This window comes from Ambystoma mexicanum, chromosome 7q (assembly GCF_040938575.1).
Source record: "Ambystoma mexicanum isolate Mex_15411 chromosome 7q, UKY_AmexF1_1, whole genome shotgun sequence".
NCBI lineage: Eukaryota > Metazoa > Chordata > Amphibia > Caudata > Ambystomatidae > Ambystoma > Ambystoma mexicanum.
In genome coordinates, this window is record NC_090941.1 from 1,057,032,135 (window position 1) to 1,057,049,957 (window position 17,823).

The window sequence follows — 17,823 nt, forward strand, 5'->3', positions numbered from 1 at the left end:
TCTCCGGCATTCCGAACCCCGGCCCCTATGGGGAAAAGACATCAACATCAGCGCTTTGTTGCAAGAAGTCTCCAAAGGAATCTTCATTCATCACCTGAAAAAAGACAATGAACATTATTATTTAAAGCTTGAACTTTTGAACTTGCAACAGAACTTTTACAGCGCCTTACCAGTATAATCAAGCTTACCTGAACTCCCATCCAACCTCAATCCAGTGAAGTAACTGGGTTCAACGCGCCCCTGCGTCAGAAGCAGGATGGAGAGCTCGTCCTTTCAGACCCTAAGGTGAGACTTCACGGGGAATCGTGGAAGGGTATCGTGGAGGGTTGGAAGAGAGTGGGAGGCTTGAGCATAACTCAGTCAGTAGGTAATACTCCCTTTTCACGCACAGGGGAATATTCCTGCGAGCCGGAGAAGCCAGAGTAGAGGGCCCTTCCTGTCCATCTTCAGAGTCCTGCGCTTCACCATTGAAGAAGCATCAGCACTCGAAGCCAGACCTGCGCCTCCGTGGGAATCAGGTGAGCGTTACAATTATTCAGTAGTGTGCAGGTTGCACATCTGTTTGTATGGGGTTGAGTATGGGTGGGGGTGTACAGGGCCGTGGGGCTGACACATGCGAGGGCTGTAATGTGTGAGACATGGATGGTGCTTGTGTGTGTAGGCTTGCATGCTAAATGCAGTTGTGTGGGCACACATGTTTGGATGAATGTGTATGTAAGTAGACATGTCCGTGATGTCACGCATGTATGTTGTTTTTGGCTGCATGTATCAGCACTGTGTACATGTGCATGTGTGTGTATTTGACAAGGGTGCAACAGTGATGCAACATGAATGCATGTGACAGCGGTATGTGGAAGCCTGATTGGCAGATGTGACATGGATGTTGGGGATTGTGATGACATGTCTGAGGTTTGCCAATGCCACTCATGTACAACTGTCATGTGTGTATGTGTCCATTGTACAGTGCCCTGATGCCTGTGTTTTGTTTCTCCCTGTCTGCAGCGTCAACTTATGAAGAGGGCGGAGAAGGTGCTGTGGAGCACAGCGGCGGGGATCCCACCGCCAGCCGGAGACGCAAGGCCCGGCTCCCCTCCCATGTTATGATCTCGTCGGGGAGTGAGGAGTCCGGTGCCGCGTCCCAGGCCGCAGCTGCCGGGGGGTGGTCCAAGAGGCGGAGGTTGGAGGTGGACTCCTCGGCAGCAGAAGGGGCAGCTGGGACCCCACAGGGCCCAACAGGGGAAGATGGCACGGAGTCATCCAGGTTGGTGGGGGGTTTGGTGGAGGAGGAGTCCGTGCAAGCACCAGAGACGGGGTCTGGAGGTGGGGATCCCACTGGTGCTAGTGGTGCAGTGCAGGACCAGGGACAGGAGGCAGCACAGGCCGCCGCGGAGGTGCCTGTGTGCAATCCTGTCCCTGATCCTGTCCCTGCATCATCTTGCACCAGCAGGGATGCCTACGTCCAGACCCGTTTTCAGGCAGGGGAGGAGCTCACGTCAATTGGCCTTCCTCTGCCTGCGGATGTGGCTATCCAGGTCCGGGTTGAGCCTGTCCTGGCTGGTGTGGCATTGCGTCAACGGGCCATGCGAGGTGGCCTGCAGTCTTTTCATGAAAAGACTGCACATCATCTCGAATGGCTCGTTGACCACGTCAGCCTGCTGGGACAGGTCACCCAGGCCGGATTCCTCCGTCTGATAGGGCTTGCTACGACCCCCTCCTCAACTGGACCCCCTACGCGCCAGTCATCCTCTGTGCCATCTTCCCACCCATCAGTCACCTGGGTGCCCTGTGGAGCTGCCGCTGACGGTGCGGCCAGGCTGGTGGAGGAGGCATCCCTGCCACAGTCGGGAGTCGGACGTCCAGCAGGGGTGGCCACATCTACGACTGCACCCCAGCCGGCGGAGGATGTGCAGGCAGCAGGAGGCAGTGCACGGGCAGAGGCACAGCAGCAGCAGCAACGTGGTGGGAGCCATGAAGGCTCGGGGCTTCAACATCGGAGGGGCAGGCATCGGCCGGAGGGCAGGAGGACCCAGGACAGAGAGTGTCTTCCGTGTGGCAGCGGTTGGGCCACGCCATAGATGCGGAGCGGACTCGGGCGGAAGAGGCACGGCTCACAATGGTCAGGGCGGAGAACTCCATGCGGAGGGCCCTGAGGCGGGCCGAGTGCCTCGAGGCAATCCGCAGGGGTTTGGAGGTGGAGACGTCGACGGCCCTGCGGACCCTCGGGGCCATGGATGAGGACCGCCTCCGGGACATTGAGGAGGAGTTCGATGATGCCCTGGCCCGGGACATCCACAAGTGAGCCGTGAAACTAGCCCGCTGCCCTTGTACATAGTTATGTAGGTAGTTTTAGGTTTCATTTTTGTTTTGATTTTATTTGGACCTTTCGGACATTGGCCACATTTTTGTATATAGTTTATTTTATTAGTTAGTGTAGTTAGATAGGTTTCCTTTATTTTGTTGGGATAATGGACCCTGGCTTGTTCCCATGTACATAGTTCACAGTTGGATTGTATTTTTTTTCACTTTTTAACCATGGAGCAATGGCTTTCTTTTTTATTTCCCATTGGATTTTGTTTTGTGGACATTGACTTTGGACAACATTACTTTGGAATTTTATTTTTGGTTTTGCTTTTTTTCACGGACATGCTTCTTTTCATTTTTTACATTCACATTTCTGTTTCTTCATTTTTTATTCTATTTATGTTTCCTTTAATACATATTTTTTTTGGTGAACTTCAATGTGTGGTATCTCATTGGTTTCATGCATTTCATGATATGTGTTTTGAGATTCACTGACACCCATTGGGTGTATGTGAGGGAAATGTGTTTGTTTAGGAACTTGCAATTGGTGTTCTGTGATGTAATTGCAAATTATGAGTGGGTGGATGCAATACTCGGGTGGGTGTTTTGCATTTGGAGGCTGACCATAGGGACCAGGGATCTAGATTGTGATGACATGTTGGCTCGGGAACATGAGTTGCACATGGGTGGGGGCCTGCTGGCAGGTGCCCCACAGTGCTGGGGGGTGGGGGTGGTGGGGAACATGAGTTGGACATGGGTGGGGGCCTGCTGGCAGGTGCCCCACAGTGCTGGGGAACATGAGTTGGACATGGGTGGAGGCCTGCTGGCAGGTGCCCCACAGTGCTGGGGGGTGGGGGTGCTGGGAGACATGGGTGGGGGCCTGGTGGAGGCTGCCCCTGCACCGCTGGGGGGTGGGGGTGGTGGGAGACATGGGTGGGGGCCTGGTGGCGGGTGCCCCTGCACTGCTGGGGGGTGGGGGTGGTGGGGAACATGAGTTGGACATGGGTGGGGGCCTGCTGGCAGGTGCCCCACAGTGCTGGGGGGTGGGGTGGTGGGGAACATGAGTTGGACATGGGTGGGGGCCTGCTGGCAGGTGCCCCACAGTGCTGGGGGGTGGGGGTGGTGGGAGACATGGGTGGGGGCCTGGTGGAGGCTGCCCCTGCACTGCTGGGGGGTGGGGGTGGTGGGAGACATGGGTGGCGGCCTGGTGGAGGGTGCCCCACAGTGCTGGGGGGTGGGGGTGCTGGGAGACATGGGTGGGGGCCTGGTGGAGGCTGCCCCTGGTGACTGGGGGGGTGGTGGGAGACATGGGTGGGGGCCTGGTGGAGGCTGCCCCTGGTGACTGGGGGGGTGGGGATGGTGGGAGACATGGGTGGGGGCCTGGTGGTGGGTGCCCCTGCACTGCTGGGGGGTGGGGGTGCTGGGAGACATGGGTGGGGGCCTGCTGGCAGGTGCCCCACAGTGCTGGGGGGTGGGGGGGTGGGGAACATGAGTTGGACCTGGGTGGGGGCCTGCTGGCAGGTGCCCCACAGTGCTGGGGGGTGGGGGTGGTGGGGAACATGAGTTGGACATCGGTGGGGGCCTGCTGGCAGGTGCCCCACAGTGCTGGGGGGTGGGGTGCTGGGAGACATGGGTGGGGGCCTGGTGGAGGCTGCCCCACAGTGCTGGGGGGGGTGGGGGGTGGGAGACATGGGTGGGGGCCTGGTGGAGGCTTCCCCTGGTGGCTGGGGGGTGGGGGTGGTGGGAGACATGGGTGGGGGGCTGGTGGAGGCTGCCCCTGGTAACTGGGGGGTGGGGGTGGTGGGAGACATGGGTGGGGGCCTGGTGGAGGCTGCCCCTGGTGGCTGGGGGGTGGGGGTGCTGGGAGACATGGGTGGGGGCCTGGTGGAGGCTGCCCCTGGTGACTGGGGGGGTGGGGGTGGTGGGAGACATGGGTGGGGGCCTGGTGGTGGGTGCCCCTGCACTGCTGGGGGGTGGGGGTGCTGGGAGACATGGGTGGGGGCCTGCTGGCAGGTGCCCCACAGTGCTGGGGGGTGGGGGTGGTGGGGAACATGAGTTGGACATGGGTGGGGGCCGGCTGGCAGGTGCCCCACAGTGCTGGGGGGTGGGGGTGGTGGGGAACATGTGTTGGACATGGGTGGGGGCCTGCTGGCAGGTGCCCCACAGTGCTGGGGGGGTGGGGGTGGTGGGAGACATGGGTGGGGGCCTGGTGGAGGCTGCCCCTGGTGGCTGGGGGGTGGGGGTGCTGGGAGACATGGGTGGGGGGCTGGTGGAGGCTGCCCCTGCACTGCTGGGGGGTGGGGGTGGTGGGAGACATGGGTGGGGGCCTGGTGGAGGCTGCCCCTGGTGGCTGGGGGGTGGGGGTGGTGGGAGACATGGGTGGGGGCCTGGTGGAGGCTGCCCCTGGTGACTAGGGGGGTGGGGTTGGTGGGAGACATGGGTGGGAGCCTGGTGGAGGCTGCCCCTGGTAGCTGGGGGGTGGGGGTGCTGGGAGACATGGGTGGGGGCCTGGTGGAGGCTGCCCCTGCACTGCTGGGGGGTGGGGGTGGTGGGCGACATGGGTGGGGGCCTGGTGGCGGGTGCCCCTGCACTTCATGGGGGTGGGGGTGGTGGGGAACATGAGTTGGACATGGGTGGGGGCCTGCTGGCAGGTGCCCCACAGTGCTGGGGGGTGGGGGTGATGGGGAACATGAGTTTGACATGGGTGGGGGCCTGCTGGCAGGTGCCCTACAGTGCTGGGGGGTGGGGGTGGTGGGAGACATGGGTGGGGGCCTGGTGGAGGCTGCCCCTGCACTGCTGGGGGGTGGGGGTGGTGGGAGACATGGGTGGGGGCCTGGTGGAGGGTGCCCCACAGTGCTGGGGGTTGGGGGTGCTGGGAGACATGGGTGGGGGCCTGGTGGAGGCTGCCCCTGGTGACTGGGGGGGTGGGGTTGGTGGGAGACATGGGTGGGGGCCTGGTGGTGGGTGCCCCTGCACTGCTGGGGGGTGGGGGTGCTGGGAGACATGGGTGGGGGCCTGCTGGCAGGTGCCCCACAGTGCTGGGGGGTGGGGGTGGTGGGGAACATGAGTTGGACATCGGTGGGGCCTGCTGGCAGGTGCCCAACAGTGCTGGGGGGTGGGGGTGGTGGGGAACATGAGTTGGACATGGGTGGGGGCCTGCTGGCAGGTGCCCCACAGTGCTGGGGGGTGGGGGTGCTGGGAGACATGGGTGGGGGCCTGGTGGAGGCTGCCCCACAGTGCTGGGGGGGTGGGGGTGGTGGGAGACATGGGTGGGGGCCTGGTGGAGGCTGCCCCTGGTGGTTGGGGGGTGGGGGCGGTGGGAGACATGGGTGGGGGCCTGGTGGAGGCTGCCCCTGGTGACTGGGGGGTGGGTGTGGTGGGAGACATGGGTGGGGGCCTGGTGGAGGCTGCCCCTGGTGGCTGGGGGGTGGGGGTGCTGGGAGACATGGGTGGGGGCCTGGTGGGGGCTGCCCCTGGTGGCAGGGGGGTGGGGGTGGTGGGAGACATGGGTGGGGGCCTGGTGGAGGCTGCCCCCGGTGGCTGGGGGGTGGGGGTGCTGGGAGACATGGGTGGGGGCCTGGTGGAGGCTGCCCCTGCACTCCTGGGGGGTGGGGGTGGTGGGAGACATGGGTGGGGGCCTGGTGGAGGCTGCCCCTGGTGGCTGGGGCGTGGGGGTGCTGGGAGACATGGGTGGGGGCCTGGTGGAGGCTGCCCCTGCACTTCTGGGGGGTGGGGGTGGTGGGAGACATGGGTGGGGGGCTGGTGGAGGCTGCCCCTGGTGGCTGGGGGGTGGGGATGCTGGGAGACATGGGTGGGGGCCTGGTGGAGGCTGCCCCTGGTGACTGGGGGTGGGGGTCGTGGGAGACATGGGTGGGGGCCTGGTGGAGGCTGCCCCTGGTGGCTGGGGGGTGGGGGTGCTGGGAGACATGGGTGGGGGCCTGGTGGAGGCTGCCCCTGGTGACTGGGGGTGGGGGTGGTGGGAGACATGGGTGGGGGCCTGGTGGAGGCTGCCCCTGGTGGCTGGGGGGTGGGGGTGCTGGGAGACATGGGTGGGGGCCTGGTGGAGGCTGCCCCACAGTGCTGGGGGGGTGGGGGTGGTGGGAGACATGGGTGGGGGCCTGGTGGAGGCTGCCCCTGGTGGCTGGGGGGTGGGGATGCTGGGAGACATGGGTGGGGGCCTGGTGGAGGCTGCCCCTGCACTGCTGGGGGGTGGGGGCGGTGGGAGACATGGGTGGGGGCCTGCTTGCAGGTGCCCCACAGTGCTGGGGGGTGGGGGTGGTGGGGAACATGAGTTGGACATGGGTGGGAGCCTGCTGGCAGGTGCCCCACAGTGCTGGGGGGTGGGGGTGCTGGGAGACATGGGTGGGGGCCTGGTGGAGGCTGCCCCTGCACTGCTGGGGGGAGGGGGTGCTGGGAGACGTGGGTGGGGCCCTGGTGGCGGGTGCCCCACAGTGCTGGGGGGGTGGGGGTGGTGGGAGACATGGGTGGGGGCCTGGTGGTGGGTGCCCCTGCACTGCTGGGGGGTGGGGGTGGTGGGAGACATGGGTGGGGGCCTGGTGGAGGCTGCCCCTGGTGGCTGGGGGGTGGGGGTGCTGGGAGACATGGGTGGGGGCCTGGTGGAGGCTGCCCCTGCACTGCTGGGGTGTGGGGGTGGTGGGAGACATGGGTGGGGGCCTGGTGGAGGCTGCCCCTGGTGACTGGGGGGTGGGGGTGGTGGGAGACATGGGTGCGGGCCTGGTGGAGGCTGCCCCTGGTGGCTGGGGGGTGGGGGTGCTGGGAGACATGGGTGGGGGCCTGGTAGAGGCTGCCCCTGGTGACTGGGGGGGTGGGGGTGGTGGGAGACATGGGTGGGGGCCTGGTGGAGGCTGCCCCTGGTGACTGGGGGGGTGCAATTCACGTGTGCTGCTCCCGGCGCACCCCTGTAATACACGTACCCTGATGAGATCGTGTGTGGAACTTCCCACGCACCCCTGAATACACGTACCCCGCTCAATCGCGTGTGTAACTTCCCGCGCACCCCCGAAATACACGTACCCCGCTCAATCGCGTGTGTAACTTCCCGCGCGCCCCCGAAATACACGTACCCCGCTCAATCGCGTGTGTAACTTCCCGCGCGCCCCCGAAATACACGTACCCCGCTCAATCGCGTGTGTAACTTCCCGCGAGCCCCCGAAATACACGTACCCCGCTCAATCGCGTGTGTAACTTCCCGCGCGCCCCCGAAATACACATACCCCGCTCAATCGCGTGTGTAACTTCCCGCGTACCCCCGAAATACACGTACCCCGCTCGCACAGGCCCAATTGCTGTATGTTGCCACTTTTGTGATGCGCTGGGACTCTATCGCCTGCCTTCGTGTGGCGGACGTGTTTCAGCTTGTGCGTGTCTTTGGCTGTGCGTGGCTTTGCCCTATTCGATTCCATGAATACGTGTGGTTCGAGTGCGTGTGGGCGTTCCGTCTGCTTCCCTGCAGTACATCCCCAGTTACGCCCTTATTTTCGCGCGTTGTTCCCCATTCCGCACGTTACGCCCCGTGTCCCGCCCACTTTCTGGTGTATGCGCCGAGGTTGTGCGCTTTCACTGTGCGCGTCGCGCACGCCTTTCGGGATGTTGCAGTGACTTGTGCGCCATGCACGGGTTTGGCGCACATCCCGAGGTGTACACGCGCAGGGACTTCCATGAATCGCACGTGTGCGCGTGCGCCTGTTTTTTTCCGCTTGCGCCTGCTTGCGCCTGCTTGCGCGAAGATTTTCGGCGCACGTTTGTTCCATGAATCGGCCCCCAAGTGGTTAAGTCTCTTTGCTATCAAAAAGTCTCTTGCCGCTGTGGGCCTGTTTTTATTCAAATAAACAAAGAGTTCCTTTTCACATAAACTTTGGCTGAGGCTTTTTCACCCCTTAGTTGGCCTCCTCCATGCTCGGACCCTTCTCAATTATTAGCCTCCTTGCCAGGTTCAATATGGCTTTCAACACAATCTTCTTTGTGACTTTCACAAATCTCAATGTCTTTGTAAACAGTTCCCTTTGGGCATCCCTCTGCTGGGTTCACTCTTGTCAAAACACTGTATTTTGGGACTTTAGACTTCACGCCACTTTTATCGGCATCCCTTGTTCGGGTTCATTCTTGAAATCTTGTCTTTTCCATTCAACTCTTAAGATGCGGGAATCACTTCCCTTAGCTTCAGAATCATCTATTGGTTAAAGACTTTCGACTGTACAGATGATTTTACAAGAGCCCTGTATGACCACTTTGAACCTTTTCCTTTCCTTTCCCAAGATCTTCTAGTACTGGTAGTTTTAACAATCGGGTAATCGCCCAGAGTTTTCTTGAGTGAGCATCCACATGGTGCCGGACTCCTCTGTTGCTGGTTTTCCCCATTATACATCAGTTTTATGTATTTTCTACTTTTCGTTCAACACAGTTCAGTTTCTTATCGACTCTCCCCTCAACGCACCAGCTGTGATGTACTGCTTGTCTTTCATTCTCCTCGGAGTCAAGGTTGGTACCACAGAGACAAGTGTCTCTCCCTGGCTTGGTTATGAGCAGAGGAGCGTCTTGTGTACCGTTGACATCTGCTGCAACACACGCTGGCTATTGTTTACGGTCTTACGGTTCCTTCTGCTGAGATCTCACAGGCCTTGGTCGGAAAGGGTAAGGTTGCTTCTCTCCTTGTTACCCTTTTGGTTTGTGCCGTCTTTCTCCTCCTCTGGAACTGCTGAGTTAGCCCTCACGTTGTGCGGTCTGCTTTGCTCGTATTGTGCTCTTGTGCTCCACCTTTTATCCTTGTGGGCAAGGGAAGGGACTCCAGGTGTGTTTTGTTTGGGTCAATTACCTGACTTTGCCTGACCCTGGTGTTGGGACATGTCAGGTAAATAGCTAGAGTGTTAGTCTATCATCCTTCGTAATGTGCGAAAGTGTTCATGTCGGAAAAAGGACATGGGTAAATTGCTTGTGTATCCTACATGGTAGGTTGGGGAAAAGTCTGGATACTGAACCCAAAGAGACCTCCGCACGTTAGCTCAACAATTATTAAAAGGCGCTCCGTCATGGTCAGTATTTTGTGCAGTCACTCCATGGAAGCCCGCTCGTGTCCAAATGTCATCTAACCTCTCCCCTCTTGTGTCAGCGAGTAAGCTTTTTATTTCACCTACTGCGAAAGTCATCCCAGCTGTCATTCTCACCAATTCATAAATCAATTCTCCCACACCTGAGGTTAATGTGGGAAGTTTATAAACCAAATTATTTTTGTCCATGTTTGGCCATGGTACATATTGCAGCATCTCCTTCCCCTTTCACTAATAATGGGAACGGTGCAACCGCAGCACTCTGTCCAAGCGCAGCCGTGCCCTTCATCTTTGTCACTTCATCTGTCATACTAATTCTTTTTTGTCCCGGTAAACTCCTTAACCTGTTTACATATGGTGCTCTATTCTCTGAACCGCGTCATCACATTTTTGGGCATTTAAGATATTGACTGGGCTCTGGTCTCTTAAATCAAAACAGTATGAATATAATTCTAAATAGACCTATGTACCTTTTGGGAGAACCATTCATAACTCATAAAGGGTACCTAATCGATTCTATTATTTTTATAATGGTGTTTTATATGGCTCCTTTCTGGATGGTTGGATCTCGTTCAGTTAGGTTTTTCCTACAGAGGGCAGTGTTGCTCCTGAATTGTACTTCCTTAACACACATGTTTTTACACTGCTGATTGCTTTATTCCTACCAAAATATGACCTTCACTGTGTTAAAATCTGATGTACTGGTTGGGAACATAATTTGTTATATGTCTTTTGAACACAATTTTGGGAACTCAGCTGAGCTGAAGTGTCCGAACCAAAACGGGTGCAGTGTCTTTCTCTTAGTTCAAGGGTCTGTTACACCTGTGTTGCCTTTGCATGACCTCACTGACAGAATTCAGTGGTTGATAATGAGTTTTCCCACCTGCCTTAACCAATCAATGTGTGGCATTCAGCCTTGCTGCTGGATGCTATGTCTTTGTGTGTTTGTGCTTTTTTGTAAAGGCCTGACTGGTATTTTCTGCTCATTCATAATGCTTCTGAGGCTTCAGGGATGGATACATTTTGCCTTGAGGCCTACTTATGTGCCATTTATTCAATTAGTACAAAAGCTTACTTTCATTATTAGTGCCTCCAATGGTTTTCTGATTAGTGCTAAATGTTGCTATATCATTAGGAATTGGTGTATATGCTGATGTGTACAATCTGTACCTTATAACGTACCTCTCGGTGGGGACATGTCTAGCTTCTGTACTGTTGCTGGTCTGCTTTTGTATCTAGGGAGTTCCACATGAACTGAGGTGTTTTCTTTATGTCTCTGCTCCACTTCAAAGCGACTTTTGAAGCATGTATTAACATGCATGTTGGGGGCGTTGGATGTACTCCCAAACAGTTCTTTATATTCATCATGTGTGGACCCTGGATTTGGCCTCCTTATTTTCTCTTTATTGACAGACTCTTCACTGCTATACATGGGGGGCACATATGTGGGGTTAGTATATCCTGCAGTTGCTTTTGATTCTCACAATGAGCATATTCAATGCTTTTGTGAGGTTGGATTACTTGTCAGAGGAGGAGGAGCCGAGGGTGCTGTGCGCATTCACTCTTTCACAGGTGGTTCTCCCGTCTCTTCCCCAAACATTTTCCACAGTCCCACAATGGCTAACCATTTCTGTAACTTTTTCCCCCTGTATGCGGCATGTAAATATGTCGTCATGTGTTGCAGTACTGATTTCCAAAAGGTGCCAAGGCATAAACATTTCGCCTGCAGGGTCCCAAACTCATTGGGCATGATATGTTACAATGTTGTCCTTATACCTCGGCAATAAATTACATAAATGAATAAGGGGAGTTTCTCCCATGACAACACATTACAATTTAGACTGTTGATAATAACATAACCTCAATTTCAATCCCAACGTACTCTCTTTTCCACTGTCTGTGAACAATCCTCCCTACAATAATTTCCCCCCCTTCAACACTTCCATGTCTCTCCACAAAACCATGCCTTCTACATGGCGCAATATTCATGAGTGACACCACACAACCCGCCCACCCTTAGATCCACACCACAACTTCATGTCCTCCGCAATATACACCAATATACACAAAAATGCACTGTTCACAAAATATAAACTGCCTTACAACCAATGGCTGATGCCAGCAATCACTACACAAATGAATACAATATGGCTGTCTTCCCAACTCCTGGTGAGGTTTTCTTCTCTTATCAATATCACCACATAAAGAGGTGTATTATGTAATCTTTCTCAACCTTGTCAAGGGTTATCTCACCATCATTATTACCTCATGCAAGGCGTACTACATAATCATTATCACTGTTTTCATTTTATCTCAATTACCTCAATATACAAAAGTCCCCTCCCCATTCTCGTTTGGCCAGGCCAATGCTATACTTACTTTCCGTGGATCAGCTGAGGGCCTTAGGTATCGAATCTCACCCAATCAGCCAACCGCCCTCTGCCCTACGGGGCATCCCATGGGCATCGGACAGGAATTTTCTCCAAGGGGGCTCCTGTCATCCTCTCTCTATTCACACGTGATATCAGTCTCCACAGGTAACCTCACAGTCTTTGGGTCAGGGCAGGGAAACTTTGACAATCCGAGTGCCGTAGCCAACCATCAGATCTACTACCATATGTTAAGATGTTCTGGGAAACCCCAGTTTATGCAGAGAATGAGAGGCTGGGAAATCCCACTCAATAACAGACAGAGACAAAGTGAAAGGCAAAACCCAGCTTTATTAACATCCAAAATAAACCAGGTACAGTTTATAAACATCAAATATTGTGACTCTCGCATCTCTTCATACAAAATAACATATTTTATACCAAAAACATGTCATAATGACAACATTGTACTGCAAAACCTATGGGGTTGGGGGATTAGATAATTTTAGTAACTAGGTATACATTATATAAGTATTAAACCTTTATTTGGATGGTTCTTAACTGATGCTCCTCCTGAGACCAGCTCTAAATTGATGACAACAAAAAGACATAATTTATATGATTAACCATTGGTTAGCACAATACAGACTAGGCGGCATGCCATCAAGATTTTTAATTGGGTGACATTACACTGACCAATCTTGGGCAACTGATCAGTCATCAAAACCTGAGCCAAATGGGATTAGTGGACAAGAGGTCCAAGGGCAGCTTGTTTAATTTCAAGAAAAATACCATCCCTCATCTCCTAGGCAATGAGCAAGGGTGACCAGCTTTGTAGTTAACCTTGTAAGGCACCTCATGTCTGGGGATATGCGTAAGGAGTAAAAACAGGTCTCTTATCTGTACTTATGAATAGACAGTGTTCTTGAATTGTGGGTCACATGTGAGTGGACAGCTTTTGGATTTGTTTCACCCTGCATTTATAACTATTTTAGCTAACATTGGTATGAGCGTTATGGTTTCTTTTACCGCTGGGGGCGCGCTTGAGCTTCTTCTTTTTAAAGTCTTCTAACTTATAATTATCCTGCACATGGCTCACAACAGTCGATTGTATTATTCGACACTTTAATTGAGTTAGGAGTATAGTTCTTTCATTCTGGGAATCCTTATTTGGTGCCTTCTCTGCAACGAGCAGACCCTCCTTATGTTATTCGTAACCTTGGCTTATACTACGAGGTACTGTCTGGGCGCTGCACAGACCTGCTATTTCTCCAATTTCAGCATTTTGTGCTCTCTGAAAGGCAAAGGTTTGCTGTGACTTCCATTTTGGAAAAGATGCCTGCCTGTTACTCTTGCATTTATATGTTAGTGAGCTATATTCGCATATCATTAGTGTTGTATTCAGCCTATACATTGCTAATGTTAGATTCTTCATGTCTTTATAGTTGTAATCTTAGTAGTCTTCACGTATAATTGCATGCATGTAGATTACACATAGCAGTATGTAGATTAAGCCATCTCCCAGCAACATACTGAATTTGTTGGTTGCCTCCATGACCACCAGTCTGGCTTCAGAGCTGCCAGAAGCACAAAAACCTGCTCTCATGAACACCTGTGAAGACTTCTTCTCCAATCCTGACTCTAATCTCCCTTCTGTCCTCATATTCCTTGATCTATCCTCTGCTTTTCACACAGTCAACAATGCCATCCTGCTCAATCGCCTCCGTGACACCCAGGGCATTACAGATCAGACCCTGGCCTGGTTGTCCTCCTTTCTCACCTCACCGACCGACCCTCTGGAGTACAACCTGTATATTTCCTCTCTTCTATCTCTCTCTCTCTACTTGTGGTGTTCCCCAGGGGCCTAACCTCCCTCCCTGGCTCTTCAACCACTACCTGGCACCGCATCGCTACTTTCTGCTCCAATTTTCAATGTTATGCGGATGACTCTCGGCTCTCTTTCATGCTCCCCTCAGCCACCTCCGCTTCTTCTCTCATACCAGACTGTCTGGCTGCAATTCAGGAATGGTGTGCCACCAACAATCTCTGCCTTAATGCTAGTAAGACTGGGATCCCCCTCACTGGGACTCCCGCTCCCTCCTTTCCCCTCTCTCTCTCTGGCCGCCCACTCTGGGCCCTCTTCCTTCTCCTTCCTGTGAGGCTAAGAACCTAGGTGTCATCTTTGACTCCACCCTCTAATTCTCTCCTCACATCTCTGCCGTCTCTAAGAAGTCAAACTATCAGCTGAAATTCCTCAGAGGTATTCTTCCTTTTCTCACTTTCCTCCAGAAGCTTACTGTCTCCAGAGCTCTGGTCCTCTCTAGGCTAAATCTTCCTGCCTCTACTCTTCGACCTTTACAACTTATCCAGAACAGGACTGCAAGACTTGTCCTTGGCCTCAAGCCCAGGGATCATATCTCTCCCACTCTGAAATCTCTTCACTGGCTCCCTGTGGCTGCAAGGATAAAGTTCAAGACCCTCTGTATCATCCACAAAGCTTTCTGGGGCCGGGGACTGCTCTACCTCCAACCCTCTCTTCCAAAACATCTTCCTTCTCTTGCTCTCCGCTCATCCACCTCCAACTCTCTGAGGATCAGAGGCTTCTCCAAGCAGAGAGATGGGGGCAGATCTATCTCCTCAACTGTGGCCTTCCTCTGGAACAGCCTCCATGCCTCTCTCAAACTTGAGCAGAACTGGTTCCGGAAGCAACTCAAGACCTTCCTTTTTGCTTTTACTTTCTCCCTTCCTCTCCCCTGCTGATGCACATGACTGCTCTGTGCACCGGTCACCTGGTCACCCTCTGAACTCAGGCCCAGGCTCCTGCATGTCCAGTTGCCCTCGTGTTACGATCACCTGGTATCCACGGGGACGCCACCCAGCTGTGGGGACTCTGGTACCCTTCTCAGCCGCTCCCAGGTATAATCAGCGGAGAAGTTCTGCCTGGAAATCAGGTGGGCAATGTACAAGACTGGGCAACTGAGGTAAGAGTCTCCCAACACCCCATATGCCCGCAGCCCCTCCCCGGACCTTTCCTCACCTTGTTATGGGTTTTGGCGTGCTCTCCATCCTGCCTTCTTGGCAGGGGCGCGTTGTCCTTTGTGGGCGAGTGCAATCTAGTTACTTCACCGATGCAGGCCCTTTAGAGTCTTTGAGGTAGGTCTTATTACTGTTATACTGCTGTATGCCTTTCTTGGACTTAAATAATGTCTTTTCTCTCTCCTTAGGTGCACGGAAGTTCGCTGTGGAACGTTGGCTGAATTGGGACTCGCCGGCAGGTTATGGTGCTTCGAGAGCACCTTGATGTGGTAAGTAGGTGCTATGCGCAGCGCTATGATGCCTTGCCTATGCTAACCTTTTGTCTTTTGTTCCCGTAGGTTGCGGTGCTCACCCGGAGCAAGACTCGTGAGGTAAGCTGCCGGCACAATTGTAAAATGTCTAATGTCCTGTTTCTCTCCTTTTGCAGATCCGACGGTCCGGGAGGCTCGCTGTTCCTTGGATGCTGTTTGCAGGAGCGAAGGGCAGCTAGCGGTGGAATCACAGGTAAGCTGCTGCTATTAACAATGTCCTTTGTTTTTCAGATGCTGTTCTTCCGAGGTTCGCAGATGCAGCTGAACACGATGAGCGTCACGTTGCAGGATTGCAAAGTAATGCAAGGCGTGATATCCAAGTCGTTGTGGTTTAAATAGCATCAAGAAAGTAGTCCAGGTAAAATAGTCCCTAGGCTACAACACCCAAAACACTATACCACATAGCTTGGTTCCAAGGAGCCAAGCTATGTGGATGCTTCCATGTTGACTGGCACTGAAATAAAGTAGTTCCCAAGCACAAGTCTTCATTAAGTATGAGCCTGGCGCCAAAAGCGCCAGGACTGGCCTCAAGAGGGCCTAGGCAAAGAATTCCTAAGCTTGTTGGGGGCCCGAGCCGAGACTCCTCCTGGCCCATGGAACTGCCGGGGGGGTTTCAGGAAGTGGATCGTGACAGCACTCCCCCCAAGGCCCCTCTCAAGGTGTTCCTTCTGTCCGGCCCTTGTTTAGTTGGAAAGTTGCGATGAAATGTTCTGATCAGACGTGGTGCATGAATGTTTTCACAAGGTTCCCAGGATCTGTCTTGGGGTAGAAATCCTTTCCAATCAACTAGGTAGTATAGCCTTCCCCTCGAATACTTGGAATCCGAGATGCTTCTGACTTCGAATTCTGGTTCTCTGTCAATAAGTATGGGTTTTGGTGGTGTCCTAATCCGTGTACCGAGCTGCATTGGTTTTAATAGGGACACATGAAATACTGGGTGAATCTGTAGGTTAGGTGGTAAATCTAGTTTGACGGCCGCTGGATTGATAATTGCCTTGATGGTGTAAGGTCCTAAGTACCTGGGTTGAAAAGTCTGGGTTCCCTTGATGGGTACAAACTTGGCAGCCAGCCAAACCTTGTCTCCTACTTGATAGTTTGGGGCCTTTTTCCGGTGTTGGTCGGCAAATTGCTTTTGTTTTTCTTTGGCGAAAATAAGATGTTCTTTGGCCTTTTTGAAAGCTGTTGGTGTGAAGAGTTTTTACTGCTGGCATTTCCAAACTTGTTGGGACATCTAGTTCTGAGGTACGTGGGTGTGTACCATAAAGGGTATAAAAGTGGTTTTGTCCGGTAGTGGAGTGCAAGAAGTTGTTATATGCGTACTCGGCTATCCATAACAAATCTTTCCAGTCTCTTAGTTCATGGTGTAACATGCACCGTAGGTATTGTTCAAGGGTCTGGTTGGTCCTCTCGGTCTGACCGTCCATTTGGGGGTGAAGGCTAGTGGATAGCCGGACATCAATTTGTGCCACTGCACAACATTTTTTCCAGAAGTTGGAGATGAACTGGCTACCTCGATCGGAGATCAGGACTGCCATGCAGTTTTACAATACCATCGAGGAAAACTTTGGCTAGAGTGGGTGCGTCAGGGAGGCCTTTGAGCGGAATAAAGTGCACCATCTTTGAGAACAAGTCCATGACTACCAGGATGGTGTTAAACCCTTTACTGGGAGGTAGGTCAGTGGTGAAGTTGAGGGAAAGAGTATGCCAGGGAGTGGGAGGAATGTCCAAAGGTTGCAGAAGACCGGATGGTTTTTGTTTTTGGGACTTGTTTTGCGCACAGACTCCGCAGGACTGAACATATTGGATGACATCCTTACACCAGGCAGTCCACCAGAAGTTCTGTTTTACCTTGGCTAGAGTCTTGGTGATTCCAGGGTGCCCTTCGATCAGGGAATCATGATAACCTGAAATAATTTGTTGTTGTAAGTCTTTGGTGGGTACATACAACCGATCCTTAAAAAAGGGTAAGTGATCTTTAATGGAATATTGTTCTCCTTGCGCTTGCCATGCGAGGAAGGCATCTGGGTTCATGGTTCGTTGAATCTTATCCCTCAGTTCAACTTGGGTTAAGGCCGTAGTGAGGCCCAAGAGCTTGTCTTCCGGTATGATGGGGACTGGATCTGGGGGCGTATAAACCAAGTCATCAGTGCCTGTATGAGAGAGTGCGTCAGCTTTTCCATTCTTGGCCCCTGGTCGAAAAGTGATGACATAGTCATATTCAGCAAAGAAAAGGGCCCACTGCAATTGGCGTGAAGACTGGGCTTTAGCTGTCTTAAGGTATTGCAGGTTTCGGTGGTCTGTGATAACTGTAATGGTGTGTCTGGCCCCCAGAAGGTAGTGCTGCCAGGCCTTAACGGCGGATTTGATCACCAAGAGTTCTTTGTCCGTAATGGCATAATTAATCTCCGGGGGAGAGAATTTCTTCGACCAAAAGGCCACTGGATGTAGCTGGCCTGTTACTGGGTCTCTTTGTGAGAGGACAGCTCCCATCGCTATGCTGGAAGTGTCTGTTTCCACGATATAAGGAAGATCTGGGCGAGGATGTTGCACGATTGGCACGGAGCTGAACCTTTTCTTGAGTTCCTGAAAAGCCTTCTCTGCTTCATCGGTCCAGGCACATTTTTTGTTATTTTCTCTTAGCAATATGGTGATCGGGTGTACGACCTATGAGAAGTCTGGTATGAACTGGTGATAGAAGTTTGCAAAGCCCAACATGCTCTGTACCCCTTTTACTGACGTTGG